Source organism: Rutidosis leptorrhynchoides, chromosome 2 (assembly GCF_046630445.1).
Source record: "Rutidosis leptorrhynchoides isolate AG116_Rl617_1_P2 chromosome 2, CSIRO_AGI_Rlap_v1, whole genome shotgun sequence".
NCBI classification, from domain to species: Eukaryota; Viridiplantae; Streptophyta; class Magnoliopsida; order Asterales; family Asteraceae; genus Rutidosis; species Rutidosis leptorrhynchoides.
The window spans coordinates 132,698,318-132,719,741 of NC_092334.1; positions in this window are offsets into that span (position 1 = coordinate 132,698,318).

Sequence of the window (21,424 nt, forward strand, 5' to 3'; positions counted from 1 at the left end):
AAATTTTTCTGACGTCACCGTTCAACTCGAAATTATTTTAAGAACACAACGCAACTAACTATACGCGAAACAGACGTTTTTAAAAAAAATTTCTAACCATTTCGGACTATCGTTCATATATATATATATATATATATATATATATATATATATATATATATATATATATATATATATATATATATATATATATATATATATATATATATATATATATATATATATATATGCACGTATAATAAACAAATCAAAATATTTTCGGATTAATTTCCTTCCCTTTTTTTACGTGATCTTTTCCGGCGTTAAAAACATGCATGCTATTAGGTATACTATGTATTAACCACGTATATCCAAACACACTCGCGATAACACGTTTTTAATTCTGCAAACACATAACGATACATTAAATATGAATATGCAACCCGAAAGGTCCCGCAGCATCGCGCAGGCCGATCCTACTAGTTAAGAACAAAACGACACAAGAAATTTTATGTGGCTATATTCGATATCAAAGAGTTTTATCAACGGATACTAACTAAAGATTTTCTTTTGTTGATTTAATGATCAAGTACGTGATTTAAAATGAGGATAAGTGAAGTTGTGATGTGCTCCAACGGGTGGTGGCCTGCCTCCTTTAGGGGAAGTCAGAAGTTCAACCCCCGTTGGCTACATATTAATCACTATTCAACGGGTGATTTAGTCCCCCTCGGATGATCTCAATCGTTCAAAAAAAAGTGAGGATAAGTTTTTCTATATAATTATTAGATTTGAACGAATAAAATTAAACATTTTTAAGGGCTAATGTGAAATATCAAACCATCTTAAGGTAGCCCATTGGGCCTCTGACATCCTTGAAAGAGGTCTCAGATTCGAATTTTGGGATGGCCAAGAAAGAGTTGAAAACCGCCAGAGAGTATTCTTGATGAGCTGCGTACAGTAGAGTATGGAAACTGATTACTCTCCCTTCTCGTATAACCCAAACCGAAAAACCTTACAGCTTAATATTAATAAAAAGAGTAGTAAAAAATAAAAATATACCAAGTCCCCACCGTTTTGGTCATCTTTTTCACTAAGACTCCTAAAAACTCCATTGAAACAAAATTTGAATTTTTTCTATTTTACTTTGATAGTAGTTTAACCTTTACAATAGAAACACAATATATTATATTAGTATTAGTTATAACTAGTGTTAGGCTGCGCGCGATGCCGCACCATCGTGTAAAGATTTTTTTGGCTATGTTTAGGAAAAAAAATATATGGAAAAAGAATGGTAAAAATAACAAAATAAGAAGTACGCATAATGTTTTTTTGATAAAAATTAGTTTAAAAAAATTGGGAGCAAAGTTTCTATACAGTTTGATCAATCATATATCAAGTTATTACTTAATTAAGGATTGAGTGCAATAATAAGATGGAGGATGAGATGTTTGATGATTATATTGGGCCCCGATGATCGTCTTTCACTTTATCAATCAAGTGATCAACCACCCCGACCCGGTCTTGATTGTCAATTAGCATGATTCACCTTAGCGTAATGTAGAAATTCCTTGGGCAAGATCACAAGTGAAAATCACAAGGGCTAGAGCAAATGGCAGAGAATCAACAACCCATAAATGAGAGGCCATACTCTCTATTTATAGTATTCAAAATATCCGCGGTCTGCGGATTGCTTAATTATCCGCGAAAACTTAGCGGATTAAACCGCAGTCTTTTATTAAAGCGGAAACATAACCGCTATACTTATTTTCAACGGATATTCCACACCTTTTTATTATAGTTCGCGTAACTTCTACTTTTAGCCCTTAGCTAATAAAATATACATATACAATGCTATGTATATGATCAAGTCCCCCCAGTTTATTATGATACATTTCGCAAAGCAGATGCATCATGATAAACTCTAAAAAATAAATCGTGTTACATTAAAATATATTTGCAGCAAGTTGTAATAATTTTTACCATCTAATTATTACCGTTGGTTTTATCAATCTCAACGCAAAACAACAACGGTAACTTCGCAAACTGTCAAATCAGAAACACTGTAACGGCTAGAAAATTACCGTTTACACGTTGCGGTAATTTTAGCCGTTTAAGAGTAATCATTACCCTTTCGACTTCCTCGCCCTAATTTCAATTATAAATAGCTGGATAATTCGCATTAACAACTTTACGCTTTCTTCTTCAATTGCTTACTCAATCGAACTCTCCTATTCATACACGTTCATTGCAATTAATCAATTCAACCCTTATAACTTTTCAATTCAACAGCCAATTTAATTATATTATTGCAAATGGCATCCTCATCTTCTACCAACACTCCCAGCGCCTTCGTGTCATACATGACAGAGGCTAAAATCCAAACCTTGCAACAGTATTATCCACTGCTTGCACAGTTTTTACCCACCGCTCCATCAGCGTCGGATAGAGTAAATGCTCCGCCCAAGGGAATGATTACGATTTACGAGGCTGCCATTTCACATGGCAACCTACGCCTTCCACTTACTCCTTTTTTTCGCAGTGTATGCGAATACTACAAGGTTGCAGTTGCACAACTGCACCCAAACGCTATTAATAAAGTTGTACTATTCGAGATGTATTGCAAAGCACTTAATGAGCAGCCACTACTTAACACCTTTGGCACTTTTAATAGCCTTACACCTTACGATAAGGGGTGGTATTCCTTCCGTGGTCATCATGGCGTGATGACTTCCCCCAAGGATTCCATTGGAAACTGGCGCAGTTCCTTCTTTTTTATTAATAACACCGCCCACGTTGATAACAACATACCCAAAGCATGGTGCACCGAAATGGACGCAACGGTGAATGAAAAGGTCACCCCGGATGACCTTGAATAAGATTTACTGAAAACAATCAAGAACGCGGGCCTGGTTATGCGGGCCTACTCCAACGTTCCGCTTTATATTGGCGGAGTATCCATGTACTGGCTATGGGATGATTGCGACGCGCTTTTAGTCGACACCGCCAACAACGGTATGTTGCTTATACTTTTTGTTTTTCACAAATACACAGTATATATTACCTTTATAATTGCATAACGTTTTGTGGTACCATGTTGCAGAGATTGACCTTGAGCTGGTAATGAGGTCAGCGGACATCAATGGGATTAAACCAGCGCGTCGCTTAAAAGTTGGCGACGGCGAGATTATTCCCATTGATGAGCCTATTATCAATACGCTTACTATTCTCGGTGAAGACCGCGGGAAGCGAAAAGCGACAGAGGGAGCTACGACTCCTCGCAAAAGATGCAGTCGTTCTTTTGTTGAACAAGAAACGAGTAAGCAAATTTCAAACCGCGTTATTATTTATAGTGCATTTTTATTTTTACCGCACTAATTTATTATATTCGCTTATCTCTTTTTAGTTGTGCTTTCAGACTCCCCAGGTGACCGCTATACAACATCACTGGGAGTATCCCCGAGGACATTCTGGAAGAGCCCGGTAATTGATCCTTAGGCAATTTTTAGCATTGCGAAGCATCTAAGTATTGACAAGATCAAACACTTAGGAAATTTTTCCCTTTCGCAACATTCATTCAGTAACACAAGTGGGCAATTTCATCACTTAGTTTTAAACGCATTATTTCACAATGCATACTCGCATTACTATAACATTAAACATGCCACGTTTAGCGAAAACCATGCCATATTGTTAAAAATATCTGCGGATCCTTAATTACATTTACACAAACATTAATTCCGTGTTATGAAAATCAAGCAATTGTATTCTGCAAAATAATCACTACGCGTGGCCACACGCAGTGTTTTTGCTTTGTATAGAAACAATCACTAACACTGAAACTAATCTTTGCTTTATTCACTACTTTTCTGTAGTACAAATTTCAAAAAATGAAAATAACATGCCAACCATTGATCAGACTTGAGTAAGCATTGTATTAAAAGTCTTTTATTGCTATCATTCGCACTATTCAGAATGAACTGAATGCCCCTCAACACCCATTTTTTCTCTTGCCATAATCATAGCACAAAATGGCTCTAACACCACAGAAGTTAGCGTGCCAATTCCCTTATTAGCAGAAAATTTAACCATGTCGTGTATAGTAGAAGGGATTGCACCAAACATGCGCAAAGCAATGCGCTCAAAAATCATATTAAATCGCGACTGATTTCTCATTATATAAAGATTCAACAATGCTTGGCGCCTTAGCGATTCATCGTGATCATCAACTAGCTCGACTTGCAATTCCAACTGACCAACATGCCAAGTTGACTCTCCTGAAAATCCAGCAAGTGAAACCGCAGTAGGTTTCATCAAAGCCTGAATATTTGCGGGCAATTTGCTAAAACATTATTCATACATTACGTCCACACTGTTACCAGTGTCAACGTGCACTTTCATAATCACAATACCAGTATCCGCAATGCGACATGAAACTACTATCGGTTTGTCAACATCTGCGATCAGGCTTGTAGGAGGAAATGCAATAGAAGGACATTGCCAGCTTGCAATTTGTGCAGATATTTGAAGTACCGACATTTCGCCATGTATCTCCACCACATTAATGACCTGAATTCCGCGCTGATTGTAACGACCCGGATTTTTTCGACTACCTGATTATACTATTTACATGATTTAATAATTCTGACTTGATAAGCAATGAATTTTAATAAGTCTTGAACCTCCAGAAAGAGTTTTACCCAAGCTTTTGGTCACCCTTTTATTTCGACGATTCACGAACGTCATAACTAGATTTAATTGTTTAATTGTTTAATTATTGTGTACATATATGGATTTATATATATTTAACTTGAAAGTATGATAATTAAATATCTCATTAAGTATATTAATAAAGTATTATATATATATATTTTCATACTACTAATTTAAAGAGTTTTTGAACAATATATATGTTACTATTTGAACGACGTAATTAACTTATGTTAAAATGTATTTACATATAATGTATTACGAGTGTAAATACATCCTTACAAGTATTGAATACACTTTATAATATACCAATACATATAAAGGATAGCTATACTCGTATTTCCGTTCAATTTCCTGAAGAATTCTACTCGCATTTATACGGTATTTTTACCCGTAATATACACAGCTTCTAGAAGTATTTACTATTGGTATATACCAATAGAAATCTACAATTATTTGTGTAATATGTCATCCATGACCTAATCAATTTAATATGTCATCCATGATGTGATGACCCGAAAATTTCCGACCAAATTTAAACTTAATCCTTATATAATTCCGACTTGATAAGCAATGAATTTTAATAAATCTTGAACCTCCGAAAAGAGTTTTACACAAGCTTTTGATCACCCTTTTATTCCGAAGATTCACGAACGTCATACCTTGATTTAATTGTTTAATTGTTTAATTATTGTGTATATATATGGATTTATATATATTTAACTTGAAAATATGATAATTAAATATCTCATTAAGTATATTAACAAAGTATTATATATATATTTTTATACTACTAATTTAAAGAGTTTTCAAACAATATATATTACTATTTAAACGACGTAATTAACTTATGTTAAAATGTATTTATATATAATGTATTACGAGTGTAAATACATCCTTATAAGTATTGAATACACTTTATAATATACCAATACATATAAAGGATAGCTATACTCGTATTTTCGTTCAATTTCCTCAAAGAATTCTACTCGCATTCATACGGTATTTTTACCCGTATTATACACAGCTTCTAGAAGTATTTACTATTGGTATATACCAATAGAAATCTGCAATTATTTGTGTAATATGTCATCCATGACCTAATCAATTTAATATGTCATGCATGACTTAATACAATTTAACTTATCTTAGATATTTTCACTAAAAGCCAAAATTATAAGCTTATAAATAAGGACCATTTTAACTCATTTTTACTCCACATTTTCTTAAACTAAAAACACACAATTGAATGCTCTCATATCATACTTTAATCTCAAAAACTTTTCTCTTCATAATCAAGGTAAAATACTTCTCAAAATCCTTGTTCAATTCCTTGTATAGTTGCTATCTTATTATACTTATAAAACTTGTAAAAACTAGAACTTGTTTTGGTGAACACCAAGCTTGTTTGAAAAACTAATCTAATCTTTCTAACTTAACTATAATAACACTTATTTATATGTATTATGATGTTATATTAAGTTAATATAAGAACTTATAACTTGTACATATGAAGAACACCTTGAAACTTAACATATATCCTTTAATCTCCATTCGGTAAAAAGTGGACTGTTTTGGGTTGGGAATTAAAAACCTATCTTAGACTTTTAATTCGAGGCTAAGACTTTGGAAACATGTTAATATATGTAAATAAGACTTCCAGCATTTTTTTTCATGATTTTAGACAAAGTGGAAGTATTTTATCAAAAATTATATATTGGGTGGATGCCGGAATTTTTCCAAATCTGTCCACCGACACAAAAAGAGGGTAAAGCTCTAAAAATTACTACTTGGGATGAACTTTTCGAATTGGTTTTATAAAATTTACTTCTTAATGAATCCATAGCAATTTGATTCACTTTAAACAGAGTTGTAATGAATATTTGGCGAGCAAAACAAAATCTGCTAAAATTAACGTTGTATGGACGAAATTTATATTATAAAAACTACATTAACCATATCCTTGTTAACTTTTCCTATATCTTATATATATTTGGACATGTTATCAGTAGTATAACAAAATATTATAATCTTGGTTAATTCTGTGATTGTATATATGTATAATAATATTCTTGGTACGTCCAAACACAATAAGTATACAATACGTTTTGATAAATCCTAAGAAAATACGTACACAATACGTCTTAGTTAATTCTAAGACAATACGTATACAATACGTCTCTTGGTTGATGCAAAGACAATACGTATACAATACATCGTGGGGTAATTCTAAGATTATATATATATATATATATATATATATATATATATATATATATATATATATATATATATATATATATATATATATATATATATATATATATATATATATATATATATATATATATATACACACACACACCGATTATTGGACTGTTGGACTTTTTGGAGTCCATTTGGGCTACTAACAAAGGACTACTAACAATGGACTACTAACATAAAATGTTAAAAATTATTATATAAGTATTCTATGAACTTGCTTTATTTTATTCATATGTCGTATTATTATCTGAATTGTTATTATTGTTATAGGTTCGTGAATCCAAGGACGACGGTCATATTTTTAATAAGTTGAAAACTTATTATTAATATACTTTTACTACTGTGAGTATATAGTCCCATTTTTAAACTCTAAAAATATTTTGGGATGAGAATACATGCATTTTATATTTTACACCATGGACACAAGTGCTTAAAATATATTCTACGTTGAGTTGTACCACCTTGCATATCTTCCCTAATAGTTTGGTAACTAATATTTACATGTTGTAAGAACATGTAAGCGCGAATCCTATTGATAGATCTATCGGGTTTGACAATCCCAACCAGGCTAGTCGCTCTAGTATCGTAAACGGTTGCATAGTACTTCGTTTTTACTACACTTGGTACAGTGTAGGGAGATTTCATAATAAAGGGAATATGCTACATTAATTGTTAAGTATGGTTACCGAAGCGCTCAACAACTTATAGAATACTTTTATACACTTGCGAGTGTACATATATTTATAACTATGAAATCTTGTGGTCTATATTTATATCGATGATAAACCTATATATCTTACCAACCTTTGTGTTGACTGTTTTCGCATGTTTATTCTCAGGTCCTTAAGAAAGTCTTCCGCTATTGCATTATCTGAGCAAGCTGTGCATGGAGTCTCATACTTTTATTTAAATAAAGTGTTGCATTCAATAAAACCGTTGTCATGTACTATATTCGACTGTTACGTCACATGTGTAGTATTTGGAAACCGATGTATTTTGAGGATTATTTCTTAAATAATCGTCCAACTTGTTTAAAACATGCATTATGTATAATAATGATGTGCTTTTTATGAAACGAATGCAATATTTTTTAAAATGTACCATATAGAGGTCAAATACCTCGCTATGGGACCAATGAGAACGTACTGCGTTTATAGTAATATGGACAGGTCGTTTCAGTTGGTATCAGAGCGGTGGTCTTAGAGAACCATGTCTTGCATTAGTGTGTCTAACGGATAGTTATTAAGATGCATTAGTGAGTCTGGACTTCGACCTTAACTGCATGTCAAAAGTTTTGCTTATCATTTCTAGTCGGAAATCATCTGCTTATCACCCTTAGAAAATTACATGCTTATCATTCTTAGTCTAGACACATCTTACTGCATTGATTGCATAAATAGTGTATAGACAAAGTTCATATCTTAGCGTATATGCTACTGTAAACTTTGCCTAACATATTACGTAAATTCCTGAGTAATCTATGAAATCTTTTGCTCTATATATATAGATATTTTATGTAATTAGAATACCATCCGATAGATGGAAATCATTTCATATCAAAAAATCCTTTATTCAATCGTACGAAATGGAACTCTCCACTAGTTCAAGTCCCTCGAATTCCGATATGGAATTTCACTCGAGCACCGAAAGCAGTGTGACCGGAATCGATCAACCAATTAGCCATCATCTATTTTGGATGAATTGGGGATGGGTTCATAGTCTACTTAATCATTGGAGACAAGAAGAAGGTGATCCCTTCCATCCACCACATTGCCCTCTTGGTGAAGAACATGAGGCACTTACCGGCGAACCCGTTCGTAACACCATTTTCTCTCTCCTTTCCAGGATATGCTGCAACGAGTATAATATTACTAATATTATTGAGGCTATCCGACCTTTACTCCGTATCTTGCATGGTGAATTATTTAGTAAAAAAAAATATTTACTGTCATGAAAAGCAAAACTTCATTAGCAAGTGCATCCTACATCATTTCATTCCCTTTATAAAGCTCTTGACCTCTCTTTTTATTCAAGAAACTTTAAACATCTTCTTTCACAATACAAAATAAAACAAATTCTCATCATCTATACTCACATCAAACCACTACCAGCACCAGCAGCAGCATTACCAACAACATCACAAGCCTCAACATCGCAAGCCGCATTATGAGCATCAACATCATACGCACCGCAGGCACTGAGGGATACCAATAATAATGAGTGATGAAGTATTAATTCATTATTTCATTTACATTGAAGAAATATTCCGCGGCGATTATGTAATCTCTAAAGTTTTAGGGATTATTCATTTCTAGTTCCAACCGTAAACCAAATGAGATTAATATAATATTAACTCATTAAATCCATATTACATCTGAAGAAAATATACATACATATATGTTCATAAAGACTGTAATAAAAATTCTTTTGTACAAAATATTACTTGTGAAATATTATTTTAACGGGTAGGTAATACCCGAGAAATACTTAAGTTCACATTAATATGTTACACTGTACATTTTCAATGATGTTTCGACAATCGTTAATTATACTCTCTCCTTTCATAGCAATCTACATCATTTCACAAAATTCAAGACAACCATTTTCCATACCAATTCAATTACATATTCTGATTTTGACAGATCAAAATCCAAGTCAAAATTTAAGAAGTGTCATCAATCTTAAATTCCTACATCCTTCAAAATCATACTTTAAATTCAAACTATACTAGAACATCACTTTCATTCACAGAACTCATAAAGATATTCGTATCATTCAAGATTCACGACGAATTCATTATATGGATATTGACGATGACACCCTGCGTCTAAACCCTTCAAAATTCTTGAAAACATCTCAACTAAGGAACAATCGAGAGAATGAACCAATCACACGATACATACGAAGAATATATGCATATAGATATGCATTCGGAGGACACTTGAACCTAAGCAAAGGTTCAACATGTATCCGTGTCAGATCCTTTAGCATTATTATTACCCAAAATAACTTTACAATCCCTTTTCAAAATAGCGAATTTTATCACAGCTCCAAAAAGACAACTTCGATTTTTCATCCGGAGTAGCCTTATTATAACCTTGATATATACGTTGTCTTTTCGCCATCGTTACTGGGGAACCTTTTATATTCCACCACATTAGTAGTAAGCTTACCAACAACTTTATTGCTCTTTGACTTAAATCTCTCTGAAAGATCACTATAAAACCTTGTCATGTACTCATCTACATCTTGTAACAATAATTGTCATACCAAACCCCAGGAAGCATCAATAATTATTCTTGAATCTCACATCATTTCTGCATATACATATAACGTTATTTTCTGGAATTATAATTCTGAAATCCGAAATAGCACTTCAGCCTACGAATCAATACTATGAAGTTTTGAAAAAGCTGAATGAAGCAGCAGAAACTGTAGACAACCGTAACAGTCAAAAGTTGATGATAAAGAATATTGTGTTAGCAAAGTGAAAGGACCCATTCATATACATTATAAACGATTCACAATAGTTGATTACATTGCGAGGTATTTGACCTCTATATGATACATTTTACAAACATTGCATTCATTTTTAAAAGACAATCTTTCTTTACATCGAAAATTGACAGGCATGCATACCATTTCATAATATCCACTATCTAACTATAAATTGATTTAATAATAATCTTTGATGAACTTAATGACTCAAAGACTCCAAGTAATATCTTTAAAATGAAAAAATGCACAGCGGAAGATGTCTTTAACACCTGAGAATAAACATGCTTAAAAGTGTCAACCAAAAGGTTGATGAGTTTATTAGTTTATCATAATCATTTATTTCCATCAATTTAATACACCACAAGAATTTCATTTCCAGTTCTCATAAATATACGTCCCATGCATAGAGACAAAAATAATCATTCATATGGTGAACACCTGGTAACCGACATTAACTAGATACATATAAGAATATCCCCTATCATTCCGGGATCCTCCTTCGGACATGATATAAATTTCGAAGTACTAAAGCATCCGGTACTTTGGATGGGGTTTGTTAGGCCCAATAGATCTATCTTTAGGATTCGCATCAATTAGGTTGTCTGTTCCCTAATTCTTAGATTACCAGACTTAATAAAAAGGGGCATATTCGATTTCGATAATTCAACCATATAATGTTGTTTTGATTACTTGTGTCTATTTCATAAAACATTTATAAAAATTGCGCATGTATTCTCAGCCCAAAAATATAAAGGGTAAAAAGGAAAATGAAACTCAAGCATATAAATATTGTAAAATAGTTAATAAAGCATTTGCATGTATTCTCAGCCCAAAAACATAAAGAGTAAAAGGGAGCAAATGAAACTCACCATACTGTATTTCGTAGTAAAAATACATATAACGTCATTGAACAAGTGCAAGGTTGGCCCCGGATTCACGAAGCTAAATTAATTATATATATTTATGTGTTGGTCAATATATGTCTAACAAATTAGGTCAAGTTATAGTGTACCACAATCCTAATGCTCGAGACTAATATGCAAAAGTCAACAAAAGTAAATTTGACTCAAAATAATTTCCAAAAATCTATACATGATTAATATATAGTTTAAATATCGTCGTTTTATATTTTTAAATATTTTTAAAAGATTTATTAGAGTAAATAATATAATTTACTTATTAATAAATAAAATTTTATATTAAATTTATATAATAAAATATACTTTTATATATATTAAGTAATAAAATTTATAGGGTTCATTTAATATCATAAAGATAATATGATAGGTATTATTAAAGTAAGTTATTACACGTAGTAAAATATGTTTGTATCACATATTTATTTGATAAAATAATATCTATAATGTTAGTAAGTAAAAGTTGTATTATTTTGTAATAATAATAATTATTATAAAAATATCAATATTTATAATTACTAAGATGACATTATGATAAAACGATAATTCTAATTATGATAACTTTAATATTTAAAATAATTTTTAATATTATCTTTAAAATAATAATTCTATTTAAAATAATAATAATAATGATATTTTATAGTAACAATGACATTTCTTTTAAAATGATAATTTTTGTTAAAATGATAGTTTTAATACTAACGATACTTTTAATAATAATAGTAATGATAAAAATAATAAGAACAATAATTTTATCTAAATCAATATCTTATAATATTTTAATTTCATCATGATACTCTTACCCATTATTTTTTAATCGTTTCGTTTAATAGCTTTTAATCGTCTTTTATATCGTGTTCATAATAATGATAATAATAGTAATCAAAATAATTAGGTGTTACAGATATTTGTTTTAATTACACTAATATTAATAATGATAGTTACTATAACATTATTAACGATAATACTAATAATTATCTTAATGATAATATAGTAATAATAATAATAACAATAACAATAACCATTTTTAAATAATTATATATATATTAATAATGATAATAATAATAATACCAATAATAATAATAATAATAATAATAATAATAATAATAATAATAATAATAATAATTGGATAATAATAATAATACTAATTATAACTTTAACGATAATAACGATAGTAATAATAAAAAAATAACATTTTTTAATGATAAATCTCTTTTATTGATAAAGATAATAATAATGATAATAATAAGATAAAACTAGAACGACGATAAAAACGACGATAATAATAATCATTTTTAATAAAAATATCGAAAATTCAATTGATTATAACTTCTAATCCGTTCATCGAAACCATTCGATATCTAAAGGAAAAGTTCTTAATTTTTCGCTAGCTTTCCAATGACATGCATATCTTATACCTTATCTCAACTGCAAGTGTAACTAATTGAAGATTCAACCTAACCTGTCTAAGGGCAATATTAAAAGTACAAGCATGCATAATCCTAAATACTCGAGCACTAGTCAGGGATACACTATTAGTATGTAAAAGTTAAATTATGAGTACTCACGTATCAATATTGAGATTCAATATTGCAGGAAAGGTACGTAGATGCAACGAAAATGATAAACACTATATTGACCTCACGAGCATACCCATGAACCATACTCAATCACCTCCATAGCTATAACCCATAATTTTCTTAATCCTATCCCACTCGAAAAACAATTTCAAAATCACTCGGACAGCACTCCGTTGTAATATTTTATGTATACTAATAATATCTTGAGATAATACGGAGTAAATATATATATGTAAATCGATTGAGAGAGTTTAGAGAAAAATATTTTCAAGTTTCTATGAAATAATGAAACCTATTGAATTCTATTTATAATAGATTTTTGAATTATTAAAGTGAATTATTAAAGTATGAATTATTAAAGTGAATTATTAAAGTATGAATTATTAAAGTATGAATTATTAAAGTGAATTATTAAAGTATGAATTATTAAAGTGAATTATTAAAGTTAAAGTAAAGTAAAGGTAAAGTTTAAGTATAGTAAAAGTATAAAACTATGTACGTATAATACGCGTATAAATATATATAATATTAATTTAAATCATTATATATATTTAATAAAATAAAATATAAATATCGTTATCTTTATCATACTAGTTAAGTAATGAGTTGTCAAAAGTGGTTCTAGATATTTATAAAAGTTATATACGTTTTAATAATAAAGTTCTTTTTAAACTGAAAACGTTTTTGTACGTTTGAAACTAAATAGATCAATCGAGTGTTTATGAGATTCAATCTTCCGCTATCCTTTGTCTAGTTCTCAATAATTGACAATTTGTTCTTATTTATAAATCACTTCACCATTTTCCGAATATTGTTAAAATGGAAAGATTTCTCAAATCAACGTGGACCTTTCAACAGAGACTTGTAATCATAATTCAATATATCTGATAATTCAATCATTTGATCTTATCTTCTAATTTCATTGATAAATATTTTGAAACGGATACAATCATATAAAGTATTTAATCTAATATTTTGTTTACGTTTCAAGTTATAATATATATACACATATACATATATAATCATATTCATTTAATGGTTCGTGAATCGTTGGAACTTGGTCGAGGTTGAATGAATGTATGAACATAGTTTAAAATTCTTGAAATTTAACTTAACAAATATTGCTTATCGTGACATATAAAGATTAAAGTTTAAATTTGGTTAGAAATTTCCGGGTTGTCACAGTACCTACCCGTTAAAGAAATTTCGTCCCGAAATTTGTGTGGAAAGTTCATGAATGATAATAAGTACGTTTTCATGATGCATACGAGCTGAAAATTAGAGTTTTATCATCAGCGAATAATTTAGATAAACAATCCATTTATATGAAGAGTACGAATGAAGCTAACATAGAAGAGTGAAATGAGTAAGTGTAGATTCATCTTATCATTTGACGTAGATATGATTGATTCCCAGATTTCAAGAGATTTGAAGAAAATCTTCTTAATAAGATTTGACTCTCCGGTAATCAAGGGAATTAGGATCCGCTTTAAATGCGATCGTCCATTTTAATTGTTCTGTGGAAGATTTTCTTATAAATTCACCTCCTTCGTTTCCTTACAACTCACACCTTCTGTTGATGCATTTTATGCAAGTCCCTAGACATCTACCCACGTCCATTGTAGGTACAACAGTTTACAGGCCACCATGATTGCTCGTTATTATCCTATCCGTGTTTGTATGTGGTTACAGGAACTGCAGGAACGAGATTTAGATGTTTGACTATGTTAGATCTAGTCAGATGTACGAGTGAAGCCTCACTAGTACGGCTGACAGGCTCATATGCACGATTGATGCTGAGCTAAGTCACAATTACAACCTAAATGAGAAGACACGAGTGAGTGATCACCTGTATGGTTGATGAAGCCAACTCATACGTGTGATGAATGAATCATATGGGTGAGTCAACAGCAGGGGTATATAAAGTCTTATGTTCTTCATTTTAGGTGTAACGACCCGGAAATTTCCGACCAAATTTAAACCTTATTCTTTATATGTTTCCGACACGATAAGCAAAATCTGTTATATTGAGTCTAGAAAGTTTGAAATCTATATCCAGGTAATCACTACCCATTTGACCATGCCGACGATTCACGAACAATTATGTGTAATAGATATATAATACTTTACATGATCGTATTTTGCTTAAATAAAAGTTTCGACGAAATTGTAGGATAATAACAAATGAATATAGATAGATATGCATGTCGTCTAACTTTAGACTAGAAACCAACTTTATCCGGTAGAGTACAGCAAACACATATGACTTGTTTAGTTGGCAGAATAGTTATTAATATGATTATAAAGATAAAGATTATTATTATAAGAATGATTACAATTATAATTTAGTTATAATTCAAATATTATTATTAGTATTATTAATAATATTATCATTTAAATTATTATGATTACTAAAAGTGTTAGTATTAATTTGATTTATTATAATATCATCAATATTAACATTATTATTATTATTAGTATTATCATTATCATTAGTAAGAATATTATTTTTATACATGTATTATTATTAGTTAAAAAGATAAGGGTATTATTATGATATTTATTAAAGGAATAATCATAATTTATAAATAAAAATAATTATCTAAATTAAAGAGAAATACAAATAAAAAAAAATGAAATTCAGTTATTTGCATATATGTTCAGATATATCTATATATACACGTTGTGTATCCTGATAAATATAAAAAAAATAATAATAATAAAAGAAGTTATAGGGTACTAGATTTATAGATACCGAATACTGATATATCATATCACAATCAGTTATTATTTTTTTTTTTTTTTCTTCCAACTTACTGTGCTGCTTGTGAGGATATGTCGATATTTTGTTATTATAAAACGAACAAACAAATCACTTTACAGATAAAAACCATTTTGATGTTTCTTCATCAGCTTCAATTATCAATATTTTTTTTACTGGAACGAGTAAAGGAAATACCTTTGCTCAAACACTTTTTAATCATATTTCAAAAACGAATTAATCTTCAAAATCTAAAAATGAAGAAGTGTTAGTAATCTTTATTTCGATCTTCCTGCAAAGTTTCAACAATCAATTTGCAAAATCAACAACGAATTTAGAGGTCAAAGTTTTTTTAAATAAAAAGTCAACCGTGGGTTCTTCATTAAAATTCGAACTTTCTATTATGAATTAAGTTAAATGGTTAGTTCCTATAGTTTCAAGGATAGAATTTCGAAATATTTTGTGTTATAACTCTGGTCTAAATCGAATTAAAAATCAAACATTAATTTTTTTTTTTTACAAATAGCAGCGACAGCAGCAAAGCAAGTCGCAAGTTTTTTTTTTTTTTTATTTTTTTATTTTTCTTTGTTGTTTTCATCTAATATAAACATTTGATATAAATTAGTTATTAATTTGAAGTAGTAAAACTCGTTTCATAACTGATATCCCTGGTTGATTTTTGGAATCTGAAAAGGAAGATGAAGCTATTTAACATACGGGTTATAAAAATATAAAATCATAATAAATCAGAAAAACAGAAACGCTTGAATGGTTAGAAGTTGTGTTGAGGAACGAGAGGTCTGAGTTTCAATTCCAGGCGTGTGCATTTTTTTCTCAATAGAAGTGATAGGTTGGGCCGAAAGGAATGTGGGCCGAGTAAATTTATTTAGCTGTTGGGCCGATTTAAATTAACTAATCTATCTTGGGCCGAATTCTTGTTGGGTCGATACATGGGTTATAAAAATTTATTTCGGTATCACAACAGAAACTTATAATCAGAGTGGATGGTTTGAGGTTGTTTCGGGTTAGCATGAGGTCATGGGTTCGAGCCTTGTCTTAGACAATCTTTTTATAAAAACGTTTCAAAAAGGTATAACTTCTTATTTTATTTCTATTATTATTATCATTATTATTATTATTATTATTATTATTATCATTATTATTATTATTATTATAATTATTATTATTATCTAACTAGCATGAAATATTAAAATATTGATTATTGTTATTATTATCATTAGCATTAAATAAGATTATTAAGACTATAATTTTTATTAGTATTATTATTATTATTATTATTAAAATAAGTATTATGAGTATCATTATATTTATTATGAACATAAGTATTAGTATTAAAGTTATTATTATTATTATCATTAATACTTTTATAACAATATTATATATAATTATATATATTAAGATTATTTATATAAATATTTACATAATATAAATTATAGATTTTGAATATAATATTAGACTATATAAATATTAACTATTTTAAATATATACAAATTAAATATATAAGATATATAATTTAAAATAAAATATATAAAGTTGATCGATTACAATTACGTGTGTTAATATATATATATATAAATGTTATAGGTTCGTGAATCCGAGGCCAACCTTATACGTATTCAATGGTGTTATATGTATTTTTACTACAAAATACAGTATGGTGAGTATATAGTCCCACTTTTAAACTCTAAATATTTCGGGATGAGAATACATGTATTTTATGTTTTACGATATGGACACAAGTAACTGAAAAATATGTTCTACGTTGAGTTGTACCACTGGCATACTTCCCTGTAGCTTGGTAACTAATATTTACAGCGGTATTGTAAACGCGAATCCTGTTGATAGATCTATCGGGCCTGACAACCCCAACCGGACTGGACGACCAGTATTCAACGGTTGCACAGTACTTCGTTTCGTGACTACACTTGGTACAGTGTAGTAAGATTTCATATTAAAGGGAATATGCGACGTGATTAATTGTTAAGTATGGTTACCAAGTGCTCAACCACTTAGAATATTTTTATTAAAATGTTTACATATGAAATCTGGTGGTCCATAGTTATAACGCTGCTAGCATCAAACCTATATATCTCACCAACTTTATGTTGACTTTTTAAAGCATGTTATTCTCAGGTATGAATTAAGTCTTCCGCTGTGCATTAGCTCATATTAAGGACATTACTTGGAGTCGATCATCGCGATGGGACCAACTGTTGATGATATCGTCCGGGAGGATAAGGACGGGTCTTTACAGGTGGTATCAGAGCGTTGGTCTTAGTGAACCAGGTCTTACATTAGTGTGTCTGACTAGTAGTTGTTAGAATACATTAATGAGTCTGGACTTTGACCGTGTCTGCCTGTCAAAAGTTTTGCTTATCATTTCTAGTCGGAAATCATCTGCTTATCGTCCTTAGGAAATTGCCTGCTTATCATTCATAAGTCTAGACACGTCTTACTGCATTTAGTGCATCGATAGTGTATAGACAAAATTCATATTTTAGCATATCTGTTACTTTGGACTTTAGTTGACATCTTTTCAAAGATTCTCCGTAATTTACGGGATTTTGGTATTATATATACATATGTAAAGTATGTATAGAAGAGTACCAAATCTAACTCCTATAATCTATTTCATACCAAAAATTCATTTTTCCGATTATACAAGATGGATTTCGCATCTAGTTCAAATTCCTCAGATTATGACAGCTATGCCGATATGGATTTTCATTCAAGCTCCGAAGGCAGCATCACCGGAATGGATCAACCAATCTCTCATCATCTATTCTGGATGAATTGGGGGTGGGCTCGTAATATACTAAGTCACTGGAGACATGAAGAGGGTGATCCCTTCCATCCACCAAATTGCCTTCTTGGCGATGAACCTGAAGCACTTACCGGCGAACCTGTTCGAAAAACCATTTTCTCTCTCATTTCTAGAGTATCTCGTCACGATTATATACTATCCCATATTTCAGATCTTGTTCATTCGCTCACTCCAACCACCAATCATCCCGGTGTACTAGCAGAAGTTAACGAACTTCGCGCTCGCGTGACGGCTTTGGAGAATATGGTGCGAAGGTTACAAACATCAGCAGCAGCACCAGCAGCATAATCCGTACCACCATCATCAACACCGACAGTACCCATATCACCCTCAACCACAACCGCGTCGTAAACCTCAACATCACAATTTGTACCTCGGATATCAACATCACACACCTCAATATCACTATCTGTACTTCGAGTATGATCTTCGTTTTACATATCATTCTATATCGATTATCTTCGCTTTACTTATCGTTCTATCTCATTTATCTTCGTTCGACATGGTAATTATGTAATCTTTAATGTTTTAGAGATCATGTAATCAAGTATTAACGATAAAAAAAAAAAATTTAATATCTTATTGACTCATTAGATCCATGATTACATCTGAAGAAAATATATATACAAGTATATTTTCATAAAGATTGTAATTAAAAATTCTTTCGTACAAACTGTTAATGATGAAAATATTTTAACGGGTAGGTAGTACCCGAGGAATATTTAGATCTCACATTAATAAGTTACAGTGTATATTCTTCGAATCTGATTCAATGGTTATTTGCTATCTCACCTACAATCACCGATATACATATCTGTTCACCCCAGATTTACCATTTCCATTTCAATTTCAAATTTGGATTTTTATCTATCAGAATCCAACAAGTGGCATAAAGAAGAAACATTGGACAAATTAAAAATTGTTAGAAACACACGAATTAACTAATTGAAATCTGTTAAGGATTCCACGCTAACTGTTCCTAGTTAACTGTTCCCAGCTAACTGTTAATTCCGTATTACATTTTATCGCAATTTAGTTTATTGTCATTTAAGTTCTGTTATTTATTTTACGCACTTTAAATAACGGGACACGTATACAAGGTTTCGACCTATCATATCGACCCATCTATATATACATTTCGGAACAACCATAGACACTCTATATGTGAATGCTGGAGTTGGCTATACAGGGTTGAGGTTGATTCCAAAATATATATATACTTTGAGTTGTGATCGACACTGAGACTGGTACACGGGTCACGATACGTATTAGTTAATTCAAATATTATATATTTAATTTATATATGAATATATTGGATCATTGTACAATCGGACTATTGGACTGCTAATTTTGGACAATTAAAATGAATTAAAATATTGATTATAACATATGAAACTAAACTAATCTTCAAGTTTGCCACTTGATTTCATCCTAAACCTCATTTGTATCTCGACGTTTACAATCCGCGTACAAACCTATCAGGATTCTTGAAAATACCTCAATCGAGAAGATGAACCAGCCGTACTTCATCTACGGAAGAAAAAATTTATGCACCTGAAAAACTCTCGAACCTAAATTCCTAGATTAACACGTACCCGTGTTGAATCCTTTACCAGTTATTAACATAAACAACCTTACGATTCCTTTTCAAAGTAGCCAATTTTGTCACAGCTCCACTTCGACTTCTCAGTAGGACTACTCTTATTATAACCAAGATATATATCTACGTTATCCTTTCGACGTTGTTACCAGAGAACCTTTTACAATCCACCATACTACCATAAGCGTTTAATCATCTAAAAACATAATTCGCCCAAAAACACCTCGGATTGATAATCGACGATTCAGATATGACTGCATTAAATGCAGAGGAAACAGTAAAATTTTAGATGGCCTAAATGGCCAAAAGTTTGATGATAAAGAAGGGAATGTTAGGAACGCTCGATAGAAAATTTAGTGCTGAAAAATGGATTGAGCTAATCAAGAACAAATACAAGGAATGAACCTGCCTTCAAATAATGCAAATGATTCAGTGTCTGTTGAAACCGTCAGTATGAACCCTACTCCTTATTCTAAACTTTTTCAGATAATATTATTCATCATCATCTTATCTTAGATATTATAAGATATCTTCATATTTTCCGCTATACATATTCTCCATATTTCTAAAGATATTTTCACAACTATTCCTATCTGCAATCATCTATCTCCCCGTAATATCTGCGTTACAACATAAAAGAAACTGTGTTAGTTTCTAAATTCTGAAATCTTCAAGTTTAAAATATGAATGTTTTGAAGCAGTATTGGGAACTGATGCGTGAATTAGTATAATATAATGAAACTTGATCAACTTCATTATATTACAGTAAGTCATGTTGAGTTTCTAATGGAATGTGATGATTCACAGTACCATCATCATATGCCATGTCACACGACTCTTACATTCTATCCCATCTTCAAACATATCAAGAATATATCATCTTGATAGTTCTATCTTTTCCAGGATATTCTGGTAATTTGACAAATCAAAAATCGTGCCATTACCAATTCTCTCTTAGGACATTAACTATATTCATTTCAAATTTCATACCTACGAATTCCGGACCATTATAAAAGATGCTTAGTTGAAAAGGAGGAAAAGAAAAAGAATGAAGCTCCGAAATAGAAATTGGAGTATAAATCGCAGTAAATGGAAGAGAGTATTAACTGTGGATGATAATGATTATAGAAAACAAAAGCAAGGACATCGAAGTATAAGGGAAGATATAAAACCCAATAATCACCCAGAAACTACAAACCGTGTATATCAATACGTATTACAACGTAAAGACACGGGAGAATAAGAAACATTATAATTCCAAGAAAATCATAA